This window comes from Schistocerca serialis, chromosome 5 (assembly GCF_023864345.2).
Source record: "Schistocerca serialis cubense isolate TAMUIC-IGC-003099 chromosome 5, iqSchSeri2.2, whole genome shotgun sequence".
Lineage (NCBI taxonomy): Eukaryota > Metazoa > Arthropoda > Insecta > Orthoptera > Acrididae > Schistocerca > Schistocerca serialis.
Genome location: NC_064642.1, coordinates 109,909,820 through 109,933,463, shown reverse-complemented (window position 1 = coordinate 109,933,463; position 23,644 = coordinate 109,909,820).

Genomic DNA, 23,644 nt, shown 5'->3' with positions numbered 1-23,644 from the left:
GCGTGCACCACTAGCATCCACACTCAAACTTCTATATGTCACCGTTGTTTACGCTTTACAACACGTAAATGTGCACAGGTTATGTTATTTCAGTACATGGGAGGACATTTGAATCCAATGTGTCCGCCTTGTATCGGCGAAAAAATAATATACTGCATTGCCTGTGTACTTAAGAAGAACGATGCAGTGACCCTTCGGACATGCATGAATTTCCAAAGGAATAGACTCTGCGGCGACCACTGTAGTTATGAGGCACATGAAGCGCATCGTTCTTATTTACAACACAGGCACCGAAACATCTTATAAATGTTTTGTTGTCCGCAGCTCGTGGTCGTGCGGTAGCGTTTCTCGCTTCCCGTGCCCTGGTTCCCGGGTTCGATTCCCGGCGGGGTCAGGGATTTTCTCTGCCTCGTGATGACTGGGTGTTATGTGCTGTCCTTAGGTTAGTTAGGTTTAAGTAGTTCTAAGTTCAAGGGGATTCGGCACCCTGATAGCGGAAATGGCACCACACTCTCTGCATCCCCCGGTTTCTGTAGGACGCATTTCACCGGCACTCACCCACATCAGAGAGTTCTTGATTGACTTCAGCTACTTACGGTCAGAACTTCCGACGACACGGAAGCTCAGCACACAAGACTATTATCGCCTCTATCAACAGCGGCAACATGTAAATACGGTCGCCCACAGACATCCTGAAGTTGTCTGGAACACGGTGTGGCGAGCGGTATACACGCCTTTTCTACCTACGACGGTGCGTTCATTGTGGTACGTGGTTGTGAATGGGAAGTTCGCTACTCGTCAGAGGCTACATTCCATACATCTGACGGACGATCCCTTGTGCCCGACATGCTCAGTCGTTGACTCGGATGCACACCGTCTGACGTGTGCCGCGACCAGCGAGTGCTGGCTACTGACGCAGCGCATGCTGGCGTTACTCTTGCTGCGATTGCCGGAGTCTATCTCCCCTGATGAAGTATTGCGCCCCGAGGGCGTATACTTTCCATCAACCAGAACGAACGCCGTTAACTGGCTAAAAGGCATGGCCGTTTACTACACATTTTGCGATGCTCCCAAAGGCACACTCGACTTTTGGTCCTTATTGATGACGACACATGCAGCTTTCAGCCGTCACCCGAAGTACAGAACTCGTTTCGCAAATTATTTAGGTTCATTATTTGCGGATCCTCCTGCTCACTGTGGCGTTCCGGGTATGAGACGCTGAAAATGAAGACGAATCCTGGAGCATATTGATCCTCTATGGACGGAATTTGGGGGAAACCCTCCCAACAGACGAGAAGACGACTCGGATGCTCGGCTACGGCAGTTGTAGGATCTTTCTTTGTAATGAAACAAAAATAAATCTATAAATACAATACAAACTGAAAATTTAAAAAAAATTAAAAATGTTGTAATGCCGGACCCTAGTTTCTTGAACAAACCTACGACTATATATTATGAAAGAGGAATCTTTTCCCGTGCATCTACCGACTAGGATTCTGTCATCAAAGCCGTTGAGGTCATAATGTGCAACCAAAGCTTTATTGACAGTGACTGCAGCCTTAGTTGTGTTTGTAACAGATGCTTACTAGTGAAAGACTTTAGATCATCGTACGCTACCTTTGGTGAACAGACTCGTGAAGGTAAAATCTTAGAAGAAACTGATTTCAGATTATCTACACCGTCAGCATGAAAATTCTTTTCCATCAGTAACGATGCTGAGTGTCAATGGACGAAGTTCAAGAGTTTTGTGCAATATGCTTTAGACCGGTATATGTCGACCAAAGTTGTAAAGGCTGGAAAAGGCTCAACGTGGTTCGACAGCCACGTTAGGAATCTGCTACGAAAGCAAAGATAGCTTCACTCAAATTTTAAATGCAGCCAAAGCCTCGCAGAAAAACTAAAAGTCAACGAAGCCAAAGTTAGCACAAAGAAAGTCATGCACTGTACGCAGCCTTTAAGAAATTCGAAATAAAATTCATAAGAATATTTACTCTTATGATAAATTAGTAAACTGAGCCAAGTATTATGTCCAGGCACTCTGTGACCACAATGGCAGGCATGGAGGATGACGCAGAAGAAGCGGAAAAACTGTGTTTTTCCAAAATTCGCCGTGGTACCGCCTTTATATGTCACACGAACGACAAAATGGCTGATATCGAAATAAGTGACCTTGCGATAGGAAAGAATTGAAATCGCCTGACAAAGGAAAGGCTGCTGTATCTGACGATATACTAGTACGGTTCTACATACAGTTTTGGAAAGAACTCACCCCTTTCCTAGCGGCCGTGTACCATAGGTCCCTGGAGGAGCAAAGTGTTGATTCTAAATAAGCTCAGGTCATTCCCATTTTGAAGAAGAATCGTCGAAGAGACGCACAAAATTGTAGGGCCTATACCTGGAATTCTGGAATATGCTTTATGTTCGCGTATTATTAGACCTCTGGAGATCGAAAATTTCGTCGGTAGCAATCAACATAGGTCGACAAAACAACCTTTTGAAACCCAGCTCTCTTTGTTCGTTCGCAGACAAACAGTGCTCACGTCGACGCGGTGTTCTTTAACTTCCGGAAGTATGTCATTGGATCGAAGAGTTTCCAACATACGGAACACTCTCAACGGAGAGATGTCTTATTTGAAATTCACTCCTGGTGTACCACAGTGATACAGGCCCATTACAACGTGTATAAAAATGACATAGTAGACAACTTCAGTAGTTCCATGGGGTTTTTGCGGACGATAGTGTTGTATACAGAGAAGTCATACCACAAGAAAATTGTAGTGAAATGCAGGAAGACCTGTAGAGGATCGGCGCTTCCTACAAGGAATGGTCACTGAGCCACAACATAAGCCAATGCAATGTTTTGGGCATAAATAGAGAGAAAGGCCCATTGCTGTGTTATTACACGATTGCAGAACAATCACAGGTAGCAGCTACTTCCGTGAGATATTTAGGAGTGTGTGTGCGTAGTTATTTGTAGTGTAAATACCATGAAAAAACCAATCGTAGGAAAGAGAGATGCAGAGACTGAGATTCATTGCAAGATTTTTCGGGAAATGTCATCCGTCAGCAAAGGAAGTAGCTTAAAAACCATTCGTTCGATCAATACTTGAATACTGATAATCAGTATAGTATGCGTTCAAGGTACGCTTGATGGAGGAAATAGACAAAGATCCAAACAAGAGCAATATGTTTCGTTACAGGATATTTATTAAGCACGAAAGCATCACGGAGATGATCAATCAAGTCCAGCGGCAGATGCTGTCGGAGAGGCCATCCGCTTGGCAATGTGGATTACTGTAAAAATTCCGAGAGTGCATGTTTCTAGAAAATTGAACAAATATTTTTCCTTTAACCTACGTATATCTCGAGAAAAGGCCATGAAGATAAAATTAGAAAAATTCAAGCTCACACGGAGGCTTACCGGCAATCGTTCTTCCCGCGAACCATTCACGGCTGTAACGAGAATTGGGGATGTGACAGTGGTACAAAAAATTACCCTTTGTCTGACACCCCAAAGTGAATTGCAGTAATACTAAGGGGGGGGGGGGGGGGGAGTTCCGGCCTGGGGCTGGCCTGAGGTAGGCAGCCCGGATGGTGTCTTCCCTCAAACGCATCAACTCACCAGTAGCAATGCCTGCTCGGCACGCTCCGCTAGGCGCTTCGACCGGGTAAGTCTCATTCAAGGTCACCCTACGCGTAGCGCGTAACACGCTAACAGCGCATATAAGTGAATTATTAAAAGAGAAAAACCACGAGAAAGATAAGGAAATTTTATTGTCTATAATAGAACTTACAATCGCCAGTAATCATTATTTTACGATTATTGTTCCCTACTTTGGCAAAAATAAACAGGTACTGGTCTGCATTGAGCTTCTTCCTTCTTGTTATAGACAGAGTAACCGGCTTGTCTGGCACCAAAGTCCCATAGGGAACCTTAACAAGGAGTCCTGTACTCTCAGCTATACTCCATGTCTTCCAAGCCAAGGTGTTTGCATCAGGGAATGCTATAAGGCCACCATAATCTGCAATAATACCAGATATCTGCCGATGCCGTTTTCTCCAAACAGCACCAGAAACAAGCCTTCCAGAGTAGTCTATTCGTTACAATTCAGTTACATGACTGATGATCGTAATGACTCCATTATGAATGCAATCACGGAGTGCTTCGACAGCCATTTAAGATAAGTAAAGATGCTCTGCTGACACTGTGGGAAGCTTAAATTTTCCACTGTACTACGTTTCAGGCACATCCGGTTATGACGATCTGGTCCTCGTCAATATAGGCAGGCGCTTTCTTTTCCCGCTTCTCCATTCAGTCGTCTTTCATCTCGCGCATTAAATTAAAGGTAATTGCGCTCCTCATAAAAACTGATGTTATAAACCTCGAAGTGCTTTCCAGGCAGTGTCTTACGCTGGAAAACGGACGCCCTTTGTAACCTCCCCAAAGATGGTAAACAGCGTCTCCCGTTAATAGCAGGACGACTAGTCCGCCTTCTGTCAGTAACCCTTGCTAAGAACTACCAGCAGCGTCAGAAAGATCTATCATTTTTTGGAGTTTCTACACCTCTCACTATTTCTCTTTAGACCAGATTTGGGACTAGCTTGAGCCTACCAACTGGACAGAGGTAGCGAAGAGGGACACGGAAGAGAGTGCTTTGAAGGCAGACAAGATGTACCAGAATGTGCTACAAAGATTTTTTATGCGAAAACTCTTAAAGGTTTCTTAATAAGACAAACTTTATTAACATTCAACAACTTCAATTTTCATGTCTACGTATTTATTTCTCAACGTTGTCGGCCTAGGGACGAATATATTTCTCCCAACGAGAGACCAGTTTGCTGATACTGTCACTGTGGAAGGTTTGACTTGTTGACGGAGTCAGACCTCACCTCTACTTGCACCGCTTCATCGCTATCTAAGTAAAGTTCTAGAAGGCATCCCTTTAGTTTTGAAAGCAGATGAAATTCGGGTGGCTCCAATAGGAACTGTACGGAGGATGATTGATGACACTGTACCCAAGGCGTCGGATTGTTGCATATGTAGCCCTCGTGTGTGGTCTGGCATTGTAATGCTGAGGGAGAGGACGCCCCTTATGTGGACGGACTCTTCGAATTCGAACTCGATTGCAGCACACTGCTTCTCGCGCACCGACATAGTTACGTAACACACCGCCGTATTTGACTCTACAATTAATAATGAATAATAAGGATGTAGAATGTTAATAACCTTTGTTTTATTTAAAAACCTTTAAGAGTTTTTTCACCGTGCACTCGTACAATAGAAATGAGGACCTGCATTGAACACATGTGAACACCGACAGACAAACAACAAGATATTACAAAAAGACGAAGTAGAGAAAGATAAGAAGTTAAGTAAGCAATATGGGAGAGAGGCGAATAGATTCGCATGAAAGCCTAACACATCGTGTGGTTTGTGGCTGACATACATCGACAGAGGAAGAAGAAAGCCAGAAAACGCGAAATGCCGAAGTTAGTGACATGAGCACAGCACCACTACCGTGTCTTGAAAACATAGATATGCTGACGAAACCAGAGTAAGAGCGACATTTAAAAAATAATACCAGAAAATTACAGGAAAAAAGTAATATTTTCAACAATGGAGATACAAATTTGTGTCTTATGAAACGCCTTTAGCAGATACTCCATATGTGGAGAAATAAGAGATTTAATTATCAAAGGTGATTCATATAGCTCTGCCTCTTTCAGTCTTGTGTTAATCTTTTCATTTCTCGTAAATGTTGCACATTGTTGTCGTGGTCTTAAGTCGAAAGACAGGTTTCATGTTGCTCTCAATGCTATTCTATCCTGTGCAAGAAGCCCCCCCCCCACTCCCCCCCCGCCCGCCACCAAACCGCCTAACAAACTCAATTCCCTCATTCCCTCCAGTACTAAACTGGTGATCCTTTAATGTCTCATAATGTGTCCTGTCAACTGCTTCCTTCTTGTACTCAGGTTGTGCTACAAATTTCTTTTCTCCCGAGTTCTACTCAGTACCTCCTCATTAATTACGTGAACTACCCATATAATCTTCATCATTCTTCTCAAAAGCTTCCGTTCTCTTCTGTTCCAAATTGCTTATCGTCGCCGTTTCACTTCCATACGTGGGTAAACTCCATACAAAAACTTTCAGAAAATACTCCTTAACATGTAAATCTACATTCTGTGTTAACAATTTCTCTTTTTCAGAAACGCTTTTATTGTCACTGCCAGTCTACATTTTATATCCTCCCTACTTCGTCTATCAATAGTTATTTTGCTACTCATATAGTAAAACTCATCTACCACTTTGTGTCTCGTTTCCCAAACTAATTTCCTCAGCGTCACCTGATTTAATTCGATTACACTCCGTTATCGTTCTTTTGCTTTTGTTGTTGTTCATATTATATCCTCCTTTCAAGACACTGTCCAATCCGCTCAACTGTTCTCACAAGTCCTTTGCTGTCCCTGGCAGTGTTGTATTGTCACTGGCAAACCTCAAAGTTTATATTTCTTCTCCCAGATCTTTAATTCCTACTCCAAATTTTCTCTGGTCTCCTTATACAGATTGAATACTATCGGCGATGGGCTGGAACCCTGTCTCACTCCTTTCCCAATCACTGCTTCTCTTCCATGCCCCTCGACTCTTATAACTGACGTCTGTTTTCTGTACAACTATAAACAGCCTTTCGTTCCTTGTATTTTACCTCCGTTACCTTGAGAATTTCAAAGTGTTCTCCATTCAACAACGTCAAAAGTTTTCTCTAAGTCACATTAAAACTGTCAAACTTGAAGTAAATTGTCAAAATTACTTTAAATAAATACGGAACACTTGATAATAGAGAAAGGCAGGACACAATGACCAGACAGAAATGGAATATGTGAGCACGACCACCCAAAGACGCAACTGTATCTACGTCAAGAAAACCTAGACACTGTACAAAAGAATAGCACTAGCACCAAAATAGGCCGATAGCGTAGTATTAACAAACCTATCCTCGCCGATAACTGGAATTAATATTTATGCAAAGTGTCATAGCTTGACAATGGAGGTATAGCGTGATCCTAGGTGCCCAGTTTGCCAATCAAACAAAAAGAAAACAGAATGAAAATGTACGTTCTGATTTAGTTTTAGGCAGCAGATCAAATGTATAGTGCCAAGAAACAAATAAAAAGTGTTCGGTACATGACCACTGCCAGTAACTGTAGTTAGTAAATGACAAGGAGAACACACGGGAATCAGATTTTTGTAACTTTTTTTATATTCATCGCACGTGAAGTTCGGAACTCAAATACCAATCGGCCAAGCAGTGAAACTCTCAAAAATTCTGAGGAAAATCGACTTTGAAGTTTTCCGAATACCACTAACACTCCAAGGCAGTGTGGCTCTGTGTTTAAGATGCTGACGTGCCACTTAGGCAGTCTGCCCTCGATTTCAGGCTGTGCTAAATTTTAAACAAAGGTGCCTGTTCCCCGAGAATTTATGTGAAACATAAAATACATAAAAATTTTGATGAATTAATTTGTACTTTTTTAACCGAAACCATCTTTATTAAGGACCTTTTGCTATGAAAACTGGATTTTTAGGTGTGGTATGTTACTATGAATGAGACCACAGCTCTTTTTCATGAAAATAATAATTAGATGTATGTTACTAGCATAAGGTTGATGAAATGTATGGGCAAATGACGTAGATATGCGGATCGAACGGGAAGAAAAGAAAAGGAAAAAAATAACGACCAAAACAAGACACGCAATAGTCATACGGCGATTACCGATCCGGAGCACTACTGGTTTTTGCCCTCTTTATGTATTCTAAGTTTCACGGAAATGCTTGTAGAATATGCGTCTTTGTTTAAAAATTTGCAGAAGTGTTTGCCAGCATCCCTATGTTGATGGTGAGTATTTAACAAGAGAGCTGTGCTGACTCAAAAAATAGATCTTACTTTGAGGTATTAAAGACGCTCGGAAATTTGGAAGTCGATTTTCTCGAGAATTTTTGGTAGTTACTGCTTTGGGTTATTGATATTTGAGACCTGAACTTCACGTACCATGAATACAAAAAATTACAAAAATTCCACAAACCTATGAAATTCTGGTGAGTATGTAGGACAATGTGTTGGCGTGTGAAATCTTAGGGAAGGAGTCGTATTCCTATGTGTCAACGTCATGGTAGTTCTCCATTCTGGTGAACAACGATGGGCGGTACTCGTTTTAGCTGCGCGGTGTTACAAAGATGGTGGCGCAGTGGGCATCGCAGCGCAGGCTAAGGATGAATAGCCCTACCTGGACAACGGACGGGCATGAATCTTCCACCACGCGGCGCACCACGGCGGCGAGATCCCATCTCACGGCTACCGCGGTGCAGTGGCGGTCTGTGCGGGAGATAATTTGCAACATCTGATCGCGTGAGAAAGCAATTTAAGTGACTTATGGGAGCGAGATGGACGCGATACAGCGGCGCCGAAAGAAGACCCCGGCGCGCCGTGGTAATAAAGCGGTACAATCTGGCCAGCTCTCACTGGGTGGGGGCGAAGCGGTGCCGGGGTGCGTGGTCTGTAAATCGTGTGCTGCCGCCTCCGCAGCCAGCGGAAGCAGCTCTGGCACTGTGCTATGAGGGACCTACCTGACGTCGGAGAAGTTGCGGCGTCGCTGACCCCCAGCGCCTCCAAAAGGCTGCACTCTTTCCGTGTTTAGCTGACTTGTGCAGTCAACTACTTAAGGTCGCTTTCAGACTCTATTCGCACTGGACGTCAACGAAGCTGAAAAAGACGTCGCTGTCAAATGGTAGGGTGTTCACACAATATGGAACATAAACATAACGGCGTTTCATTAAGCACAGCTCCGAACGGTGAAAGAGAGGTTATGAGAAACCATGCGTGACAGAAAAAGTCGCAACTGGCCAATAAAGTTGCTACACCAAGAAGAAATGCAGATGATAAACGGGTATTCATTGGACAAATGTATTATACTAGAACTGACATGTGATTACATTTTCACGCAATTTGGGTGCGTAGATCCTGAGAAATCAATACCCAGAACAACCACCTATGGTCGTAATAACGGGCTTCATACGCCTGGGCATTGAGTCAAACAGAGCTTGGATGGCACGTACAGGTACAGCTGCCCACGCAGCTTCAACACGATACCACAGTTCATCAAGAGTAGTGACTGGCGTGTTGTAACGAGCCTGTTGCTCGGCCACCATTGACCAGACGTTTTCAATTTTGAGAGATCTGGAGAATGTGCTGGTCAGGGCAGCAGTCGAACATTTTTTGTATCCAGAAAGGCCCGTACACGACCTGCATCATGCAGTCGTGCATTATCCTGCTGTAATGTATGGTTTCGCAGGGATCGAATGAAGGGTAGAGCCACGGGTCGTAACTCATCTGAAATGTAACGTCCACTGTTCAAAGTGCCGTCAATGCGAACAAGAGGTGACCGAGACGTGTAACCAATGGCACCCCATACCGTCACGCCGGGTGACGAATACACACTTCCAATGTGCGTTCACCGCGATGTCAGCAAACACGGATGCGACCATCATGGTGCTGTAAACAGAATCTGGATTCATCCGAAAAAAATGACGTTTTGCCATTCGTGCACCCAGGTTCGTCGTTGAGTACGCCATCGCAGGCGCTCCAGTCTGTGATGCAGCGTCATGGGTAACTTCAGCCATGGTCTCCGAGCTGATAGTCCATGCTGCTGCAAACGTTATCGAACTGTTCGTGCAGATGGTTGTTGTCTTGCAAACGTCCCCATCTGTTGACTCAGGGATCAAATGTGGCTGCACGATCCGTTACATCCGTGCGGGTAACATGCCTATCATCTCGACTGCTAGTGATACGAGGCCGTTGGGACCCAGCACGGCGTTCCGTATTACCCTCCTGAATCCACCGATTCCATATTCTGCTAACAGTCAATGCATCTCGACCAACACGAGCAGCAATGTCACTATACGATAAACTGCAATCGCTATAGGCTACAATCCGACCTTTATCAAAGTCGGAAACGTGATGGTACTCATTTCTCCTCCTTACACGAGGCATCACAATAACGTTTCACCAGGCAACGCCGGTCAACTGCTGTTTGTGTATGAGAAATCGGTTGGGAACTTTCCCCATTTCAGCACGTTGTAGGTGTCGCTACCGGGCCAGCCTTGTTTGAATGCTCTGAAAATCTAATCTTTTGCATATCACAGCATCTTCTTCCTGTCGGTTAAATTTCACATCTGTAGCACGTCATTTTCGTGGCGTAGCAGTTTTAATGGTCAGTAGTGTAGTATCAGAATTAAGCATGTGGCAGTGATAAAGTTTATATTACCAAAGAAAAATTCATGATAGTTGTTCTTTACAAAGTCTGTACAGTATTCCACGTTTCTTAAAACACCATGTCGCGACCCACTGGTGTGTCGCTCAAACATGTCAGATGTGCAACGGGATTTTTTATGTCTTCTAACCATCCGCAGATAAAATGTCTGGAACACAAAAAAATTATCGCCAAATCGGTTCTTGGAGTCAAAAATGCGTAAATCTTTTATCTCATAGTCGTTCCACAGTAAAACAACACATTTTATATATTTCATGTTTTAGCTTTTTTGCCTCTAGTAAAAAGTCACATGCAGGAGTGTTGCGAAAGTTTGTAATGCAGGTTGGTCTATCCCAAAGGCAAAAAGTTCGAGAAACGCGGAGTTAAGCTACTTAGAAGTGAAACGATAATAAAATGAGTGTCCCAACATTTCAAAACATCATGATGTTTACCAGAGAAAATACACATACAAATACATCAGATAGTACAATGGTGGGTAGGTAAGTCTGTTAGATTTCCATGAAAGACTGGAACGTTTTTGTTGCTCCTACATGGCTGACAAGCTTGATTATTCCAAGGATCATATAAAGAACTTCAACGATGTTTATCGTACAGTTCATTGTCAACAGGTGTTTGAGTTTGTCAGTGCGTCTACTGCGATTGAAAGTAGGAAAAACCGAGTTTCGAGCTGTTATTAAAAATTTTCATTTGCAGGGTTGGAGTGTTGCACAAATCAAAACAGAACTGAGTGAAGTTCACGTGGACTCTTCATCGTCACTGAAGACTATTTAGCTTTGGATTAATGAACTTTCAGGTGGTCGAACATTCACCGAAGGCGAAGCGTGATCCGGCCGTCCAAGGTCACTACCAAAGAAACCATTCACAAAATTCAACATATGGTAACACAAAACCACAGAATGAAAGTTCATGACATTGCTGAGAGGGTAACATCTCAACTAAGCAAGTGCCTGTTATCTTCCGTGTTTCGTGGAGAACTGTCTATGATGAAGTTGTGTGCGAATTGTGTGCCGCGATAGCTCACAGTCCACCGAAAGGGTATGAGGCATACCAATTCAAAGCAATATCTGGAGATATTTAAACGCAATCCACAAGAATTTTTGCCCCTATTGGAGACTGTTGATGAAAACTGGCTGTGTCGTTACACATCAAAGTCAAAACGGAACAATGGACAAAAGCTGATGAAAGTGCACCGAAGAAGGCGGAGACCATTTTGGGATTACCACGGAATAATCCTCACAGATTACCTGAGGAAAAGCAGAACCATAACTGGTCTCTATTATCCTTAATTGTACGATCACTTGAAATTTACGTTGGCTGAAAAAACTCCAAGGTAGTGGCAAGAGTGCATAAATTTGGCAAAATTCATTCGTCATCCACCTTATTCACCAGATTTAGTCACAAGTGACTCCTTCCTGTCCCTACCTTGAAACTTTGGCATGCTGGGAAGAAATTTTCATCAAATGAGGACGAGATAATTATGATCAATGAGTATCCTGAAGAGTCTGAGACAACGTATTTTTCCAGTGTGATGAGAAAGCTGGAGGAACGATGGACCAACAAAGGAGACTATGTCGAGAAGGAAGGTAAGCTGTTTACGAAACAAACATTTTTCCTTGCTTTTTTTACCAAGCTTATCAAACCACCCTCGTATTTAGAAGGCTATATTAATAGCATTTTTTAATTTTATACGTCCAATTTCACTTTCTTTCTAAGTACCACGTACCATTCATTCAGAAACTTCCGACTCTTATTTTATTCCTGGCGTGTAAGCGTCTTCAGCGCAGTAACTACGGTGGCAGCTTAAACTAGCAACTGCAAACAACGGATGTACACTCGACCAGTTGTGCACAGGCATTGTCAAGTACTGGACATCCGACCGCTGTGTTTCAACTTTTCTTATCACAAATCACAATGGAGAAATATCTGTAAATCTGTGTTGAAGGTATTCTCGTGAGTGTTTCCGAACAGAGAAAAGCGTGTGCTAAGTTTGTCCGCAAAGTTTGACTCCCGAACAAAAACAAGGAATGGACGTGAGCAGAGAACTGATTGAAACACAAGCAACTTTTTTCTCGAAAAAGTAACACCCCCTGACTGTACCTACGACGAAACGACAGAGTGCAGTATTTCACACGAAGCATTAATGCTATTATGACATAAGCGACATTCAAGTGGCAGTGACGCGCAAGTTGAACAACATCCGACAAGGAGGTTTTTATACAGTTTTACTGGTTTTTGTGAACGTTTTGCGCAATGTACTCGAGTGGGAGGACTATGTAGAACAACAAAGGGTTAAAATCCTGAAGTTAACTTTTCTCTATTTTCACTAATTTAGTCTCCAAATATTAGCCGGCCGGAGTGGCCGTGCGGTTCTAGGCGCTACAGTCTGGAACCGAGCGACCGCTATGGTCGCAGGTTCGAATCCTGCCTCGGGCATGGATGTGTGTGATGTCCTTAGGTTAGTTAGGTTTAACTAGTTCTAAGTTCTAGGCGACTGATGACCTTCAAAGTTAAGTCGCATAGTGCTCAGAGGCATTTGAACCAATCCAAATATTATGGACCGCTGTCTGTCCACCGCACGGACTCCCTTATGGAGATCATAGTAACAGATATCATAGGCGTAAAAAAGCTACTGAAAGAGTTACAAATAAATAACTCACATGGCCTGGATGGAATCCACATTCGCCGCACAGAGAGTACGTCATTGGCTCTCTACCTGCCTGCACTTATTACGAATCTCTCGCCCAGCGCCAAGTTCCAAACCACTGCAAAATAGCGCAGGTCTCATCCGTATATAAGAACGGTAATAGATTGAACCGGCAAAATAACAGACTAATATCCTCAACATCTAATGAGTACACAATACCGATTAAGAGTAGGCCGGGAAAAGACAAGGGTAATGAGATGTAGTTGGAATAGCGAGAAACTTAATATCAATGTTGAGCATCACAAAGAAGACGAAGTTAAGGGATTTTGATAAATTTGAAGTAAAATTACACATGACAGACGAAGTAAGGAGGACGTAAAAAGCAGACCAGCACAGGCAAAGAGGGCATTCCTGGCTAAGAGAAATCTATTGGTTTCAAACAAAGGTCTTAATTTGAGCAAAGAAATTTTGCGAATGTGTGTTTGGAGCACAGCATTGTGTGTTGCGTGTCACAGGCAGTGGGAAAAGCTGAAAAGCAGAAAATCGAAATGTTTGAGATGTGGTACTATAGGAAGTGGTTGAAAATTGGTTGGACTGTAAGGCAAGGAATGATGACGTTCTCTATAGAGTCGGTGAAGAAAGGAACGTATGCAAAACACTGACGCGAAGAAGAACGGGTTGACTGGACATGTGTTAAGACATTAGGCAACAATCTTCATGGTACTAAAGGGAGCTGTAGTAGGTAAAAGTTGTAAAGGTAGCCGGAGATTGCAATGTATCCAGCAAATAATTAAGGCCATATAGCACAAATGCAAGTCGCGGGTGTTAACGTGGGAAAAGGAATTCGCGGTGGGCCGCATAAAACGAATCAGAAGTCTGAAGACTAAAAATAAAAATGCTTATTATCAGTTTGCTGCAGAATTCTGTAACATTTTCTGTGTTAGAATATAATACACTTCCTTTCGAAGGGAAAGATTATGCCCATAAATCACTTCGGATTTAGAAAGCACCGCTAGTGAGAAATAAATTTGTCCGTTTCTCACATGATATACAGCGGACCATGGATGAAGGGCAGCAGGCAGATTCCTTATTACTAATTTGTGGACCGTATCAGACCCGGTGCCCCACTGCAGACTGTAAACGAAGGTCCTAGCGTACGGATTCGATTCCCAGATATGATATGTGAGTCGCATGAAGACTTCTTGCGTAACAGAAAGATCCGTACCGAAAGATTGGAAAGTCACACAGGCCACACCAATATTCAAGAAAGGTAGTAGGCGTTATCCACTAAATTGCAGGGCCACATCGTTAACGTAGATATAAAGCATGATTTTGGAAAATACATTGTGTCGGAACATTACGATTTGCCTCGAGGAAAACGGTCTATTAACACAAGTCAACACCGATTTAGAAAACATCGTTCTTGTGAAACACAACTAACTCTTTATTCGCAAGAAGTGCTGAGCGCTATTGCAAAGGAATTTTTGGTTGATTCCGTATTTCTGGATTTCCGTAAGTCTTTTGACACTGTACCACACAAGCGGCTTGCAGTGAAATTGCGTGCTTATGGAATGTCGTCTCATTTATGTGACTGGATTTGTGATATCCTGTCAGAGAGGTCATAGTTCGAAGTAATTGACGGAAAGTCATCGAGAAAACTAGAAGTGAAATATGGCGTTCCCCAAAGTAGTCTTATAGACCCTTGGCTGTTCCTTATCTATACAAACGATTTGGGAGGCAATCTAAGCAGCCGTCTTAGGTTGTTTTCAGGTGACGCTGTCATTTATCGACTAATAAAGTCATCAGAGGATAAAAAAAATCCAAAACGATTTAGAAAAGACATCCGAATGGTGTGAAAATTGGCAGTTGACTCTAAATAACGAAAAGTGTTAGGCCATCCACATGAGTACTAAAAGGCATTCGTTAAGCTTCGGTTGCACGATAAATCAGACTAATCTAAAAGCCGTAAATTCAACTAAATACCTAGGTATTACAATTACGAACAACTTAAATTGGAAGGAGCACATAGAAAATGTTGTGGGGAAGGACACTTATTGGCAGGACACTTAGAAAATGTAACAGGTCTACTAAGGAGACTACCAACAATACGCTTGTCAGCCCTCTTTAGAATACTACTGCTCTGTGTGGGATCCTTACCAAATAGAATTGACGGAGTACATCGAAAAGTCCAAAGAAGGGCAGTACGTTTTGTATTATCGCGAAATATGGGAGAGAGTGTTACTGATATGATACAGGATTTGGGCTGGACATCATGAAAACAAAGGCGTTTTTCGTTGCGACGGAATCTTCTCACAAAATTCCAATCACCAACTGTCACCTCCGAATTCAAAACTATTTTGTTGACACTGACCTGCTTAGGAAGAAACGATCACCACGATAAAATTAGGGAGATCATAAATCATACGGAAAGATATAGGTGTTCGTCTTCCCGCGCGCTATAGGAGATTGGAATAATAGAGAACTGTGAAGGTGGTTTGATGAACCCTCTTCCAGGTACTTAAATGTTATTTGCAGAGTTTCCATGCAGATGTAGACGTAGATGGAGATGTAGAACCCAGCACGTTGCCCTTGGCACCCGACGGCGAATGTTCTTCAGAGACAAGAGTATCGACAGGAGTGCCCCAGGGAAATGTGATAGGATCGCTGTTATGTTGTGTATACATAAATGATGCAACGGGCAGAGTAAGCACGAGTCAGCGGCTGTTTGGTGATGACGCTGTGCTGTACGGGAAGTTATAGTCGTCGAGTGACTGTAAGATACATGATGAATAAGACAAAATTTCTAGTGCTGCTCCAAAAGCAGAAAAAAGTAGGCTAACGCAATTGCATAGGAATTGCTTGACAAAGTCGCCTCGATCAAATATCGAGACGTAACGTTGTAAAACTATGTGAAATGGAACGAGCATGGATTAGCAGTATTTGGAAACGCGAATAGTCGACATCGGGTTACTGGGAGAATCTTGGGAATGTATAACTCATGCATGAGAGAGACGGCGTGTAGAATACCTGTGTGACTCACTCTTGAGTATTTTTCGACTGTTTGGGATCCCCACCAAGACAGGTTAAAGGAAGACAGAAGCAATTCAGAGGCGAGCCGCTAGATTTGTTACCGGTAGGCTCCATCAACAAGCGAGTATTACGGAGATGCTTCCAAGGAGGAAAAATAAACACTAATGAGAAAGTTTAGCGAACCGGCATTTCAAGCTGACAGCAGAACGATTATACTGTCGTCAATGTGCACTTCGTGTAAGGATCAAGAAGGCAAGAGAAATTTGGGCTCGTACTGAGATATACATGTAGTCGTTTCTCTCTCGCTCTGTTTGCAAATGGAAGAGCAAAGGAAACGACGAGTAGTGGCAGAAGGTACCCTCTTCCATGCACCATGTGGACTTCGGAGTGTGTATGTGGGTGCAGATACATAACATGAAAAAGATGTGTCTTTCTCCTTCAATAGGGCAGACTACTTCACTATTTTCGGTGATTGTTTACTGAAATATCTTTTCGTATTTACGAAGAGTTTAGGCTTTTTCTTTGTCCAGGTGTTGTAAAACCTAAATCATTTTCCGGTTTCATTTATAAAACGAGAGAGATGGAAAAAGTAAGTAAAGTGTTTAATATTCCAAAAGTAATCGCCATAACACTTAGTGGATTAATCTCGCTTTGTACTACCCCATCGCGTATGTCATTAGGTACCTAACCTGTCTCGGTATATAGATCTCCAATCGGGACTGTAAACGCTAAATTATAGCCCTATATACTTCAAAAAGGTGGTGGAATAGTAACACATCACTGTAGTTAAATTTTGTGAGCAGGTGAGTAACGTATGTAATGAAAGTCTAAGTTACTATAAGTTCTATTGTTTATTATAAATCCTCTCACAAAACGAGTGCGGTAGTTCTTCTGACGTACAACACGAACCTGTCTGATAACATCCTATTCAATGACAAATTTTCACAAAACGGATAACCAAGTTCGGCAGAGATCCAAGACAAAGAACCGATAGGTAGGTTATTACAGTATTAATACAATGATCCGTTATCGCGATCTGACGACAGTGATTGCCAAAATTTGAGTTCTTAAAATTATGCATTCTCGAAGGATGACTTCCATCTGCTGGTTAGCACTCTCACATTTACGGAGTACATTGCGAGCTATACACGCCAAAGCCGATTTCAGATCTTACCACTTCCTTTAACAGCGACCGGTGGTGCTCTGTCAAATGACGCCTGTGAATCTCGAAAAGCTACCTAATACAAACTTTACATCATAATCCAGTTAGAGCTGCAAAGTGAAATGAACACTTCTCACATCGAATTATGCGAACAGAATTCGTAGTGATTCTTTCACTAGCAGTGGGCGGATTGTCACCTTAGTTGCTTCTGTCTTCCCTCATAACATTTGCCGGCCGGTGTGGCCGTGCGGTTCTAGGCACTTCAGTCTGGAACCGCGTGACCGCTACGGTCGCAGGTTCGAATCCTGCCTCGGGCATGGATGTGTGTGGTGTCCTTAGGTTAGTTAGGTTTAAGTAGTTCTAAGTTCTGCGGGACTGGTGACCTCAGATGTTAAGTCCCATAGTGCTCAGAGCCATTTGAACCTCATAACATTCGCCCCTTCTTCCAGAGCCGATCCTCACCTCTCACGGGCAGTCACCCAGTGACAGGTGTCAATTCTCAAGGAGCGTCGTCCCACTTCTCCATAATTTACCAAGACTACTACACTTGATCAGGCTGATGAATGAAATTATCGCATTTCCGCGTCCAGAGGGCTAAAGGTAAAGAAAGGAATGTGTTTTGGGTCCGTCCTGTCGGTATCTCAGCGGAAAACATTGGCATTGTTCTATCCTAACACCCTCCTAAGATCCCTATCTGCTTTATCCCAAGCTACAGGTATTTTTGGGACGAGACAGTTGTAGTCTCATATTTATAGAACCCTCACACCTCACCTGCTGGGTTTTGCAGAGAGCATAGGACCATAATACCTGTGACTTTCTCAGAGCCTGCATAGTGTCCACAGGAATACTGCTCTCCTTTCAGCAGGCTGGCGCCTTCTGCTTTGCATACTCCGCCCAAGGTTCATTGTTGCCCGCCTTGTGGGGCCTTTATTCTACTTTACAGCGACCTCATCACAGGAAAGCACTTTAGGAGCGTGGCAATGGCGGTTATCACGGGCAGGACTCCAAAGACTCCACTACAGGTGCCTTGACGGCTGCAGCATTACCTGCTGTCTACATCATGACGACTCGTGATGGGTCTCCCTTCATACTGTCCAGTACACACAACAGGCTTCGGCGTAAATTGTCTTACCTGAACTATCACTTTTTAGATCCTGCGTTAAGTTAATGGTTCTCTTCGGCCCGTTTTGATCTGATGGATGTCGGTGAAGTTGCCAGCCCAGCCCAGCCAAACGTAATTCTCCAGAAGTTAAACGCCTACACGTATTTCCTGTATTGGCAATCACTGTCGGATAATCTTTAACAAAAATAAAGGCATACGCTATACATCGATAATGTGAGCCTCGACGAAACTATCAGATGGTCAGTATACCTATGGAAAAACGTTTGTGATTGCCTGCTGAGCCATGATTGACCCTGGTATTCATCTATTCATCTGAAGCAAATGAAAGGATATAAACGTCTTTCTTCAAGGCTCCAAAGATACAGAAATGACATGCGGAGAGATCGGAACTGCACGATGTGTAAGGGCATCCCAAGAAGGGTCCACAAATTGCCTGTGTTGTTCCGACTACACCGCTGAAGTTACGCTCAGAAGACCTCACACATCCTCTCTACAGTCACGCGATTACTGTATATTTGCAGCCCTGAAGAAAGACAATAGCGGCTATCGATTTGCTTCTGCCGAAGAGGTACGCACCTGTCTCAAGTAAGGCTCTGTAGGCAACTGCAAACAGTTTTACATTACAGAAATGACTTTCTTGTCTCACAGCGGGTGTAAATGTCTTAACGGGTACGATGATTTTTTTTTTTCAAAGAGTGCATTGTTAACATAATTTTTTTCTGGCCGTCTTGATTTAATTTTATTGCCCTATGCATATGATGTCTTTAGCAGAAGATCAGTCATTGGAGAAATACCCAAGCCCTCATGGAATCCGTCCGGAAATCTTCTCCTGTGCCAACCCCCTCATCTCGGAATAGCACTTGCAATCTATATGCTCAATTAGATGCTGGATGTATTCCAATCTCTCTCTTCCTCTACAATTTGTACCCTCTACAGCTTCCTCCAGTACCACGGAATTTATTCCCTGATGTATTAACAGATGTCCTACCTGAAGGGAGATTTCAGAGCACAAAGGTTGTTGGAGTGGTAGGCGCAAGCCCAATTGAGGATACAAAACGAATTTAGAACTTATTTTTAAAGTCACAGCACGCTGGTGACAACATGTATAAATTTCATTAGAGGAATTTATTATAATCGGCACTTACACGAAGATTGTGCCCTCAAAAAATACACCGAAAAATATGGCAAAATGTTGGATAGATGGTTCAAAGAATGTCAACCAAACTTACAGTAAATTTCTCCGCCAAGATCTTTTACAAATCAAGCACTCGCTCAAATTAACTGCAGCAAAATAATCAATAAGCAGTTTAATTACAAGATGCAACCATAAGGGCTAACATTCACTAATATCCTTCAAATATATTAATAAGGAAGAGACATTTATCAGAAGAATTTAGATCAGCTTAGTAAGTCACCGGGTATAATTTAATTTTCTCCAAGAACAATTCCTTTAGAATTTTGTCTCATTCCAATTCGGCCTGAAGGATCGAAAAAAAACATTTAATAATTTCTAACACAGTATCTTTACAATTATTAAAAATGAATAATAAAGTAACACTAATTAAGCCTGCCCGGTCGGCCGTGCAGTCTAACGCACAGCTTTCCGGGCGGGAAGGAGCGCCTGGTCCCCGGCACGAGTCCGCCCGGCGGGTTTGTGTCGAGGTCCGGAGAAACGGCCAGTCTGTGGATGGTTTTTAGGCGGTTTTCCATCTGCTTCGGGGAATGCGGGCTGGTTTCCCTTATTCCGCCTCAGTTACACTATGTCGGCGATGCTGCGCAAACAAGTTCTCCACGTACGTGTACACCACCATTACTCTACCACGCAAATATAGCGGTTACACTGGCCTGGGGTGAGACGTTCTCTGGAGGGGTCTGCCGGGGCCGAACCGCACAATAACCCTGGGTTCGGTGTGGGGCGGCGGAGGGGTGGACTGCGGTAGTCGTCGTGGGGTTGTGGACCACTGCGGCTGCGGCGGGGACGGAGCCTCTCCCTCGCTTCTAGATATAACTACCCACGTCGTGTTGTGCCGACTCCACTGTAGCTTGAATGGATTTTTAAGTTTGTTGTATATGCCCGACTTCTAATTTCACCACACAAGTCTCCAGGGTTGAGCAGTTATTGCCCGATGACGACACGCAATACAGTTTGTTAAAGCGGAATTCGCCGTTATTAATTATGTTTTTAGATTTAATTTTATTACTCGTACAAAGACTCAACGTTCCTTTGTTTAACATCGTGTCGTCAAAATAGGTATGAAATGCTAATGTCTTTGCAATACATAATGGCGACTATTGAGCTAAAGTTCGTACCTATTTTGCCATTTTAGAGAAGAGAAACCTTAAGCGCTTCTGCTTCTATAGTCTCAGTATCAAATGTTCACTAGTTTCAATTTACTTCCTATCTCAGTTGAGTATTTAACACAAATTATATATCAATGTCATTTCAGAGATATTACGTCGGTTCCACACTAACGGAATAACACGTAATTGTCATTTAACATCACTTTTATTAATAATCCTTCTTTTATGACGTAAATGTTAATGAATGATCACTCTCTAGGAGGAAAGAGGGGTTGATCCTCATCATGATATAATAGCTTTTAATGAGCCCGCAATCGTTAATGAAATAAAAAGTCAGGTTCAAGGATGATACGCGGACAACTGTCGTTACGTCAGATTTCACGTATCTGTCAAAACTAATCCTGTCGCTCACAATTCAAATTAACTCTGACGTTAACCACTTTTGTCGGAAAATCGAATCGTAACTATTATGTGAGAGTTTATTATAGTCCCCGAATTAATTCCTTTCAGATACGCGCACGACCGAACAGCAGCACGGAACACAAGCGACTTGTTTTAACAACCGAACAACGCAGTGAAGTTACATTACGACAATGTCCGCCCAATGAACATCTCTTTGACTTTGTCTTCTCTACTCTGCTTAATTAAATCATTCCTAATTACAATTTATTCAGGTATTTAACGAAAACATCTAACAAAAACTAAAATAAATTTATCCCAACGTAAAAGGTCCGTTATACAAACCCCCCAAATGCTGCTGGCTTGAATTCACTTTAAAGGCAGGAACATTTTACCTCAAAACTAGAACGGTTTCTTACTGCCCACTTATAACTTATTTATTTTGGAACATGTTAATGGTGATAGGTGTTTGAAGGATTAGGGAACTGTGAGGACCAAGCGTCTTAGGTTTTTGTTTTTAGCACAATAGTGCACAAAATGTATATGATACAATATTCTTTTTTACATGATTTGTACAAAGTTAATTTTTCTTTTACTGATTATGTTAGCATGACTTAATTATTCCAGTTAATCTCTATCCTTAAACAATTTCAAATTGTTCCAAAACAAAGTACATTACAATATCATTTCATTTTAGTAACGACAATTACTGAATAAGTCAGTCTATGATAATTCTTAATAATTTCAGTACAATTTTCTTTTCTGAATTCTGTAGAGTTGCTCGTAGTCTCGTGCGAAGTCATCTCGTCTTCTTCGGATATCTGCCATCATGCAGTCAGCTGTGTGGTTGCGCATCAATAATTGCGCGACTCGACTACCAATTGTCTTTATTCCGTGCCGACCGCCTCTTCTTATGGCTTGCGGACCAGCGATTATTGCAACACCAGATTTCAATGATACTCCAGTCGTCGCCTCTTCTTATGACTTGCGAAAGAAATGTCTATTTTGTTTTTTCGTAACGGCTGACCGCCTCTTCTTATGGTTTGCGGACCAGCAAGTGTTACAACAGTAACTATTGCATGATTATTATGCCGTCGCCTCTTCTTATATCAAGCAAACGACTTGTCTATCATGCACCTCGTCGGTTTTGTACCATCTGATGTCCTTGATATCCAGTCGCCTCTTCATATAGCATGCGAAATGGCTGAAATCCAGAATGACTGTTGCATGAGTACTCGTTCGTCGCCTCTTCTTATAACGTGCGAACGACATTACTTTCATGCTGGTACTAGTTCCAGGTTGAATTAGGCATGGTTTTCTAATGTTGTCTGAAGCCTTCTACAACTATTCTACATAATTTCGACCCCTCAGGTTGTTTAGGCAGCGCCGCCACGAAGACTCGCCCCATCGGGTTATTTAAGCAGCGACGCCTCGACGTCAGACTGCCGTCTCGATGACTCTCGAGCACAGTTGATCAGTTACATCCGGATATCACGGTACATAAAATAAAAACACAACGATCACAACACATCTTGTAGCACTACTGTTCTTATAGTTATTCATTTATGTTTGCTCCACTTATACCTTCATATTGTTTGCACTATAAATCGTTTGTTTTATTTAAGACATAACTACAGTTATGACTTGGACTGTATCAAGATTCTCTCTATTTTCAGTTCCCGACACAATCGTTGCACCTCGTTTTTTTTCTCTCTTTATTATCTGACTTTATTAATGGATCAACCCTCTCAAGAGAAATTACTGACGTTTTACTACCAGACAATTGTCTTCACGTTAATTATATAAATACTATCTCAGTTCTCATTATGTTATTTCACAAATGCAAGCCTCTTTATATTAACTTTACATATGGAGGCATAATTTTTCTTAAAACTAAAGAAAACTATACTAACAATATGAACATTTAACAAAGAAATATACTTAAATCTATTTCTACTCATTTTTATTCTTAATATGACTAAACGATTACTAAAAATTCTGTGTTCATTGTCTCTTTGTTATTCATAATATTTTTTAATGTCTTTATGAGGGAACAACCCTTTAGGTAGCCCCCCATTTTTTACTTCCCCTAATAGATAGCTACCAGGATGTGGAATATACAGTATCTGGTAAGGTCCACTGTATATATGTTGCCATTTTTTATTCAGTCTTTTAGAAGATGAGGACGTAACATGTCTTCTTAAAAGTACCCTCTCATTAATCTTATAAGTAACTGTTTTTACGAGATTCTTGTCGTATTTCCTATTTCTCATTAAGGATGCATTTTGCAACTTCTGATGAACCTTGTCCAATAATTGACTTTGGTTTATTTTTCGTTCCTCCAGCCTGGGTAAATGTTTAATCCATTCATCTGAAGCTTCCTCGCCTAACAATACTTCCGATGGAATACTTTTGGTTGATGAATGAGGAAGTTCGTTATGAATTTTCTCAAATGTAGATAAATATTCTATCCATTTATAATGATTCTTATCTATGTATGTTCTTATGTACCTATTAAAATCTCTAAATAATCTTTCGACTGGAGATGCCTCTGCATGATAGCGGGAAATAAATATATGTTTAATACTTAGTTCGTCCATTTATTCCTTCCATTTATTACTGGTATAATAAGAAGCATTATCGGTTAATAAAGCAGTAG